Source organism: Galeopterus variegatus, unplaced genomic scaffold (assembly GCF_000696425.1).
Source record: "Galeopterus variegatus unplaced genomic scaffold, G_variegatus-3.0.2 Scaffold698, whole genome shotgun sequence".
Taxonomy (NCBI): domain Eukaryota; kingdom Metazoa; phylum Chordata; class Mammalia; order Dermoptera; family Cynocephalidae; genus Galeopterus; species Galeopterus variegatus.
This window is the reverse complement of record NW_007726809.1, coordinates 340,124-349,868: the sequence shown is the minus strand read 5'-3', so window position 1 is coordinate 349,868 and position 9,745 is coordinate 340,124. Positions and strand designations below refer to the sequence as shown.

At 37.2% G+C, this 9,745-nt stretch overlaps 1 pseudogene; it reads left to right on the top strand.

Annotated features, from left to right (window-relative positions):
• The first annotated feature begins 2,256 nt into the window (after positions 1-2,256).
• Positions 2,257-3,288, top strand: LOC103589519 (annotated as a pseudogene).
• The last annotated feature ends 6,457 nt before the right edge of the window (positions 3,289-9,745 follow it).

The window sequence follows — 9,745 nt, the reverse complement described above, 5'->3', positions numbered from 1 at the left end:
AAGGATAAAAGGTCACTTGCAAATTAACTTGCATAGCCAGGAGCAATCAGTTTCTGGCATAAAGATTTTGAGGCAGTTATGTAAAGCACGGCCATCTGAGCAGATTGTCACGTAGGAGTGGTCTCACAAGAAGGGGTGTGGGGCTTCAGGCTCCCAACAATATATCTTACCACATTCCCCCATCATTTGGGTTCAAGAAAAATAAAATTACAGTTGTTCTCTGCCCACATTGTGTGATTTCATGTCTTTAAGCTTTGGCTTATAAGTGTCTGGAACCCCTTTAAGTTCCTATTGTAAATGTCAAACTCTTTTACATCATTAGCAATTTTACTCAGATATTACTGACTCTTTGCATAGTTTCTTGACTCTAGACAAATAAGTTTACATCCTTATCTTTCTAGTCATTCAATTTACTTCTGCTATGGCATGGGTCCTGTTATAATTATTTGTTTACTTTTTTTTCATTGTACTTCAATGTAAGCCATCTCTAGGTAAGAAGTGTGTGTTTCTTTTTGTGTACTTATGATACAAAATGACTGACAAAAAGATGCTGTTCAATAAATGCTAAACTAAAGTAAAAAGTAGTGTATGGCCATTTACCTCTAATGTTTAAATTATTTATGTTTGCTATTTATGGATATAAAAGGGGACAAAATGACATGGTCTGGGTACTAGTTGTATAATATAAGGTCAAGTTACTTAAAGGCTTTGGTCTCTCTCTCATCATTTGCTACATGTAGATATTGATTATTATTATTATTTTTTATTTCAGAGTATTTTTCTATTGACAACACCCATACTGCATGCACAGTAGGTACTCAATAGATGCTAGCAATTCCCGTCCTACTTTGTGCTTTGCCTCTGCAGTCAACCACTAGATTTTCTTTGTGATACTGAAACTCAATATGAAAATGATTGGAGAAGACATAATAGAAAGCAAACTAATATGTATTTTTCAAGTTAAATACTGCAAAATGCTCTATATTGAACAAAGAATCAGATAACTCAGCATGACCTAAGATCTCTGAAAACCAAATATCAGTCTGTGGGTGTTGGGCCTTTAAAAAACTAACACCACCTTAAAGTGACATTACAAGTGGATTAATGTGGCAGCCTAAGACAGCACCGGGAGGAAGCAGGGTGGGAGTGTCTGCGGGAAACTTGTCTTAGCCCTTATTGGCCACACTTGTGAACACTGCGTAATTGCAATAGCTAGGTATTGAGACAGGATGCATGCCCTTAACCCTTAAGCTGATTGGAGGATGTAAAAAACCTGCCTTTGCCATTTACCTTTAAAAGCCAATGCTTGTGTGTTAATAAACGGAACTGCTTGACAGAACCCCCACCGCATCTGAGTGTCCTTTAACTGGGCTGGTTTGGGGCCAGTGGTGTGCTCACCTCTCTTCACGGCTCTCTTCCCCTGTCTCCTTCAAAAGGGGACCGGAGGGAAAGAGGAATCCTGGGCCGTTCGCTCACCCACTGAAAGGAACGAGGCTAGGGCTGTATGGGTCGGCTGCTGGCGGCGGACCCAACATGTGGGCCAATCAACCTATACTATGTGTGCAGTATGTGTGCAGGCATTTTTTTTTTGGAAAGACTCACAATGGGATAATCACATATTCACTTTCACAGCCTTGGCTGTAGCCACCACTGAATCAATGTAAGTTAATGTAGCAGATAGATTTCTTTGGCTTTTAGTTAGCTTTCTTCTAAAACAGTGAAAGATTATGAGTAATAGATGAAAGCACACACACACACACACACATACACACAAGGAAAATACTTTATCTTCCCACAATAAATGTGTAGTAAATGATGCAAAACACAAAATACATTTCACATGGTATTTCTCTCAGAAACCAAATTTAGAAATAAATCTAAGATATGACTAACACTGTGAATTTAGCTAGATTTTAATGCTAGAATAAACAAGCTACAGTCTGGGAGAATTTTCAGCGTTAGCAAACATAACCATAAGTAGCTTCTTTTCTCTCTGAGCTTTTATTCCAGGCTACTACAGAAGCATGCTAACTTCTCCATTCATCCAGAGAGTCATGGTGTCAAACTCCCTGAATTAAAGACATTAGAGACTTGACAGTAGTAAGAGTAACATTGTAGCCGCCCCCAGGCAAGGGGGCTCGCCAGGAGGGGATGCTGCTCCCCCTTTTGTGTGGTAGGGACCCCTCCACCCCCCAATCAAACCACCAGAGGGAGGACCCGCCTGAGGCCAACTCCTTCTGAGCTGTGGGCTGGAAAATGCAGCCTGACCATCAGGTGGTCATCAACTGCGCCATTGTCTGGGGTGTCAAGTACAACCAGGCCACCCCCAACTTGGTACATCCAGAACGTCCCACCTGGTACATCCAGAACGTCCCACCTGGTACATCCAGAACGTCCCACCTGGTACATCCAGAACATCTCACCTGGTACATCCAGAACGTCCCCTCCCCAGAGGAGGTGGCGCAGCAGAAATAGCAGCTGCCCGGCCAAACAGAGCGCTTGGGGCACTGGGTCTGCAATGCAGGAAGCCCACTAGCTCCCCCAGCTGGAGGTCCACCCCCACCTCCAGGACCTCCTCCTCCTCTGGATTCTCACCCACCCCCAGGTCTGTCCTCCTCAGGGGTCTCTACTGCATGGAGCAGGAGGAGGCCCACCCCTTGGACCCCCACTCCCCATAGCACAGGGACCCAGTGGGTGGGGGTTGAGGCCAAACTCAGGAAAGTCAGCAAGCAGGAGGAGGCCTCTGGGGGGCCCTTAGCCCCCAAAGCTGAGAGCAGTCGAAGCACAGGCGGGGGGGGGGGGCTCATGGAAGAGATGAATGCCATGCTGGCCTGGAGAAGGAAAGCTACACAAGTGGGGAGAAGCCCCCCAAGGTGAATGGGGGGCCCTTAGCCCCCAGAGCTGAGAGCAGTCGAAGCACAGGGGGGGGGGGGGGGCTCATGGAAGAGATGAATGCCATGCTGGCCTGGAGAAGGAAAGCTACACAAGTGGGGAGAAGCCCCCCAAGGTGAATCTACCAATCAGGAGCCAGAGGCCAGAGTTCCAGCCCAGAGGGAATCTCTGCGGAGACCATGGGAGAAGAACAGCACAACCTTGCCAAGGATGGAGTCATCGTCTTTGGTGACCACTTCCAAGGCCCACCCCTCCACGCCCGGCTCCAATAATGAGTCAGACATGGAGAGGGTGAAAAAAGAACTTCTGGAAGAGGTGAGGAAGGAATTGCAGAAAATGAAAGAGGAAATAATCAAAGCTTTTGTCCAGGAGCTGAGGAAGTGGGGTTCTCCCTGACCACAGGGACCCAGAAGACTGTTTCTCCTTTATGCACACCCCGCCTGTCACCCTCCTTTTCCTGTCACAACTTGACTTGGAATTGGCTGAAGACTACACAGGAATGCATCTTCCCTACTTCCCATCCCACTTGGAAATTCCAAGGGGTGTGGCTTCCCTGACACCATGCCCACACTCATATTGTCTGCTGATTGGCTGGGGATGCCCCCACCCTTTGCTACCTTTGGTTCTTCCCCTTTGCCATTCCCCTGGGGCTGGTTTCTCTGCTGGGAACATACCAATCAACCTCACAGAAAGAGGTAAGGAAGGAGGGAATTTCACATTACCTTGTTCTAGATTGACTTTAATGCTTAATGCCTTCGAATTTTTTATTTTTAAAGGAAAAAAAAAATCTATCTATCTATCTATCTATATATATCTGGGTTTGGGAGGAAAAGGAATTTTTTTTTTTCTTCTTTCATTTTGATAAAATGGAGTGTGGGAGTTTTTAAATGCTGTACACCAGGCTTCCCCAATTTGGGGCAGCTATTTAAGTGGGGAGATGTCCCACCAGGCTGGGGGTGCCTCTGTGCACCCCAAGGATTCCTTTTCCCTCTGGCTCTTTCCCTTTTTCTATGAGGAATTAAGATGCTGTAACTTTTTAGAACCCCAGGTTTTTTTTTTTTTTTTTTTTTTTTTTGTCTTTTGTCTTTTTCCGTGTCCGGCAACGGATCGCAACCCTCAGTGTTGCCCCCGTACCAGACTGGGGACCGGCAACGGGATCGCAACCCTCGGTGTTGCTCCCACGCCTCGCTCAGCCAGTGAGCGGGAACCGGTCTGTATGTGGGATCCGAACCCTCGGGCGGGAGTACCGCCGCGCTTCCCAAGCGGCGCACTATCCAGTGTGCCACGGGGCCGGCCCGAACCTCAGGTTTTTTTTGTTTGTTTGTTTTGTTTTGTTTTTATTTGGTTGGGTTTGGAGGTCCAAGCCATTTTTACTCCTTGGAGAAAATAAGATGAGGGAGAAAGGAAAAGGAGGAAATATCTCCTTTACCTTTAGCTTCTTGAAAATGGGCCCCTGTGTAATAAATCTGACACTTTTTGTATACAAAAAAAAAAAAAAAGTATTAGAGACTCTTGAAAAGTCACGGACAATGGATCACCAGAGATCAAGATAGAAAGAAGATATTTTCTATCTCAATCGATCCTTAACAGCAATATTAAAGCACATAATCATTCTCTTAATGTTCAACATAAAATAAATTGTAGTATTGCCTTGGAAAATTCATTTTGGCATGGTAATGTTATGGATCAAGGTATTATTTGTCATACTTGGTGATATTAATAAATGCAAAGAATGACTGGCAGATTCACTCCCCAACAAATATATTAAAAAATCAAAACCAGTAAAGAGATCTGCAATTAAGCAACATTTAAATTTATCTGTACTGATGTATGATCTATTGATTTTTACCAATAAATTATTCCAGTCCCTCATTGGTGATAGAATTGCCCTGTCACACACCTATGGGAAAAAAATGAGAACGAATGACAGAAAAAGTGTCAGTTTCTCAAGTTTAGCTGCTTTATGAAATATCAAGCATACTTGATAAGAATCAGTAGAATCATACATAAAAAATAGCATACTATTGATGGGCATAAGGCTTTTTTCTGGACAATGTATCTGGATCATAATCAACAATGTCATTTAATTTCAAAATCATCTCAGATTTTTACATCCAAAATATAAATAATGAAGTGTTGGAAACAATCTCACCAATGCACATCTCATCAAAAAAAGTCAAGGTGAACTCTGTAAAAGCTGCAAAACATTAGACAAGATATAGAAATCTATAATTTGCTATATTAGTCATATACAATAATTAACTGGTATTTGAAATTTTTTTAACTCTCTAGGAAAAATATCTTACATGAATGTTAGAATACTTTGCATGAATACAGAGAAGTCATGTAATGTACACCCAGATGCCCATTACCGAGATTAAATAATTGTTTATATTTCTCCATGTTTGTATCTTTTATTTTTGCTAAAATATTTAATTATTGACATCATGAATTTTCTCTGTAAAATATTTTACATTTTTCAAAAAAAAAACATTTTAGTATTTAAACATAATACCTTATTGCATCTAACAAAATTAACAATTATAACAACATTAAAGCAATTATTCATTAATGTGATCCAATATACATTTTGTATTCAAGTTCCCAAATTGACACACTAATTTTCCTCCAACCCTGTAGTCTCTGTAAAGTGAAGAATTGATTTAAAGCCTTTATTGGACTAAAGTGAAACATTGTTGGCGAGAACACTTTATAGATGGTATGTATATCCTATTACATCATACAGGAAGGTACACAGTGTTTTCTTGTGGCATTCATAGGTATGCTAAAATTAATCAGCAAATGAGGGTGGAGTTAGTTTTATCCATCCCTTGTAAAGTTCCATTTTTTTTCTCTCAAAACTGGACATACTAGATGGTGTGATTTTTTTTTTTATCCTGCACCTATAAAAATGGTGATTTTCTAAAGCTATCTTTTCTTCACATTTATTAGACAACACTCTTCCATAAAGGTCTTTCTCAGATACAGTAAAGCTACTTAGTTAATGTGTAATATAGTATCTCCTAGAAATGAAGAATAAGTGTTTCATTTATTCCTTTTAATTAATATTCTGTGTAAAAACATGGCATAATAGCCCCCTTAAATAGTGAAAATATTTTGCTTGATTGTGCTGACTTTTTTTTAATCAGGATGGCCCCTAGATTTTTCCATACTTAACTTTTTAAAATTAATTCTAGCACTCACACTTTAAAACAAAATTTATCGAAGTGTAGCATACAGATAGAAAAACACACACACCATAAGTACATTGCTTGATGAATTTACATAAAGTACAACATACCTGCCTAATACCCAGATCAAGAAACAGGATCTTAGAAACATCTCATAAATCTTCCTCTTGCCCCTTTCCAGCACTCCCCAAAATATCTACTGTCTTCACTTCAAATACCACAGATCACTTTTGCCTGTTTTTTAACTTAACGAATATACAGTTTTACAATATGCATTGTTTTTGTGTCTGAGTCCTTTCACTGCACATTACATTTATGAGATACATTTATGAGAGCCATGTTTTTGCCTATAGTTATGATATGAACATTTTTACTGTTGTAGCTATTACATTTTGTAGCTATTCCTATTCCATTTTGAGTAAGCAACAATTTATCTGTTCATTCTACTGTTGTCAGGAATGTGTGTAGTTTCCATATTTGTGTATTATAAATAATATTGCTATGAACATTTTTGTACATGTCTGATAGATGTTTGTTTTTCTCTTTGTTATTTACAAAATATAGGTATATACTTCATATGCACACATATATATATATGTACATATATATGTGTGTGTATTCCAACAATGCTATCAACTATTATGATAGTTTCAGTTCTATATCCTGAATAACTTGCTATTTTACTACTTTTTAATTTCAAACATTCTGGTGAGTGATCTTTGGTATCTCTCTGTTTTTCATTTTCATTTCCCTGATGACTAATTAAAATAGTACTTATATGCTTATTAGCTTTTGCATGTCCTTTTCATTTGTATAATGCCATTTATTATTTTTTCCAGTAAGACTGTCTTTCTCATTGATTTATAAGATATTTCCAGGAGTTATTCTGAATAAGAGTCCTTAGTAAGATATATTTATTGAGAATACCCCCCATCGCACAATGCTTCTTTTTCTCTATTAATGTCATAACCTTAAAATAATCCAACTTAAAACATTTTCCTTTACAGTTAGTCCTTTTCGTATTGTGTTAAAAAATATTTTTCTACTGCAAGGCCATGAAGATGTTCTTCTATGTTTTCCCCAAAGGCTTTATTGATTTACTGTTCACATTTAGTTGTAAAATATCTGGAGTTGATGTGTCCTTTTACATATCACTAGATTTATTAATATTTTGTTTAAGATTTTCTACTTTTTTGTTCAATTTTTATATTGATATTTTGCTTATTTATTTATAATTGACATGTAATAATTGCACATTTTTATAAGGTACAGAGTAATATTTCAATACTTGTATACACTGTGATGATCAAATTGACTAATAATATATCCATCACCACAAGCATTTATCATTTCTTTGTGATGAGAAATTTTGAACTCCTCTCTTCTAGCCATTTAAAAATATACAATAAATTATTGTTAATTATAGACAACTAGCACTACTAAAGAATACTACAACTTTTCCTTTTTCATTTTTTTAAAAGCTAGTCAAGTGAAACAGTGGGAGTGAAGAAGGAGCAAAAAAATCTGTAACTTGTAGTGATCAATTAGTCATAAACACCACTGCACTCACACTGGCCTAGTAAATATTTATTTACTTATTTATTTTATTTCTCTTGTGTAAATAACTAGAAGTAAAATTGCTGGGTTGATGTTTAACAATAGAGAAATCCATCAAACTGTTTTTCAGAGTGATCATTGCCATTTGAGTTCCCAATAGAAACACATGAGAGTTCCAGTTCCTCCAAATCCTCAACAAAATGTTGCATTGTCAGTCTTACTAATTTTATTGATTCTAGTGCATATGAAGTAACATCTTATTGTGGTTTTAATTGGCATTTCTCTAATAAATAATAATGTTAAGTCTGTTTTCTTGTACATACTACATGTACCTGCCCTGATGAGTATTCAAAAAGTATGACACGCATCTTTTGCTTATATAATTATTTAAATTTTTAGTTCATATTTTTGTGAGGTGGTTTTGGTTCTTATAAATGATTTTTAGCAGTATTTTATATTCTCTGGATGTAACTCCTTCATATATATATATACATATGTATATTTTATTATTCCAGTTATGTGGATTCCCTTTTCAGGAAAATTTGAAGTATCATTAACCAATAATTAACCAATATTTCCTTTTATAACTAGTGTTCTTTCTATCCTGTTTAAGATATTTGCTTGACACATACTCATTAAGATTGCCAGCTTTCTGATGACTTTGAATATATAATTTTTGTAATTGTATAGACTTTTAATTGTCCTCATCAGGAATATTGGCCTGCGATGAACACTATCTTCTACCCAGAGGAATAATTTCTTTTTTTGTTTCTCAAATATTTCATTATGTATAATATCAAAGCAATGCCCGAGACACAGGTTCTTGTATTTCCCAAGGAAAGAATCCCAACAGGATTCAACAGGGTTTATCCCTCAAGAACCCACAATAACTTCAAGCACAAATGGCAGAATCACACTCGCACTCAAAGTTTATTGCAAAGCAAAATTACATACAGAAGGGTGCCCAGGCATCCTTGCAAATGTGGGGCACCCCATGAATTCTTAGAGAAGGGTTCATATGTTGTTCTGGGATGGGATGTTTATCTTAACTAAGGGAAGGAATATTCAGGAAAAAGGAGGTGAAAAGAGGGGTTTGGGTGATCCTTGCAAGTGTAACCTCTATTCTAAGGAAATAAAGAGGTTTTTTTGTTTTTTTGTTTTTTTTTGGTATTTGTGGTTTTGTTTCCTGCTCAGAAAACCACAGAGCTGTGAAGAAAGGCAACCTGATTGATAGGGTGGTTAAGGTGCTGCTGCTGTTTGTCTGCTTAGCCTGAATATCCAAGAGCAGCCTCCCTGAGGCAAGTCCCTGTTCTATTCTGAGAAACCCAGTTACATTCAGTATATCAAGGTTTACAGCATTCAATAAGAAATAAATAATTAATAGAGATAGTAAACAATGGTCATGCACATTTAATTTAAGTACAATAAGCTTGAGAAAATAATAAAGCAAATGACTTAATTTGATATAGCATACATGAAATATTTGGAATTGATTTGCTTTTTAAATACCAGAAAAAATTTTATTTGTAAAACAGGCCATTTCAAGATTATAGCACTCAAGTAAGAATCCACCGGATAATTAATGTATTGAGTCTGAATTTGATACACAGCTAAATAGGCAGTCCAATTAATTTCCAAACAATTTAAATATTCAAAAAAATGCTAAAGAAATGATAGCCTGTTCTTGTGCATAATCATGTGCAGTCCTTTCAAAGCAATGTTGTAGAGACTTGCCATTACTCCCAAGGGGTAGCTTATGGTCTTCTGAAGAACGGAAATAAATATTTTTGGTTATGTTTCTGGTTTTACCTATGCTGAAAACTCTATCAGAAAATGTATTTTGAGCATTCATAAAAATATGCAGAAATCTTCATCAGTGAGGATTAGGTTCAGGGGCATATAATAACAAATTTTTATTATAATAATCCATCATATAATAATATAATATATAATAATAATATAATTTAATAATAATATAAAAGTAATAATAATAATTTGGCTTAAACACTCTAGAATTTATTCTCTCATATTAAAATAACAATAAAACAACTGCCAGCAACACTACCAAGAAGTAAAAAAAAAAAAAAAAAACAACTATCAAGAAA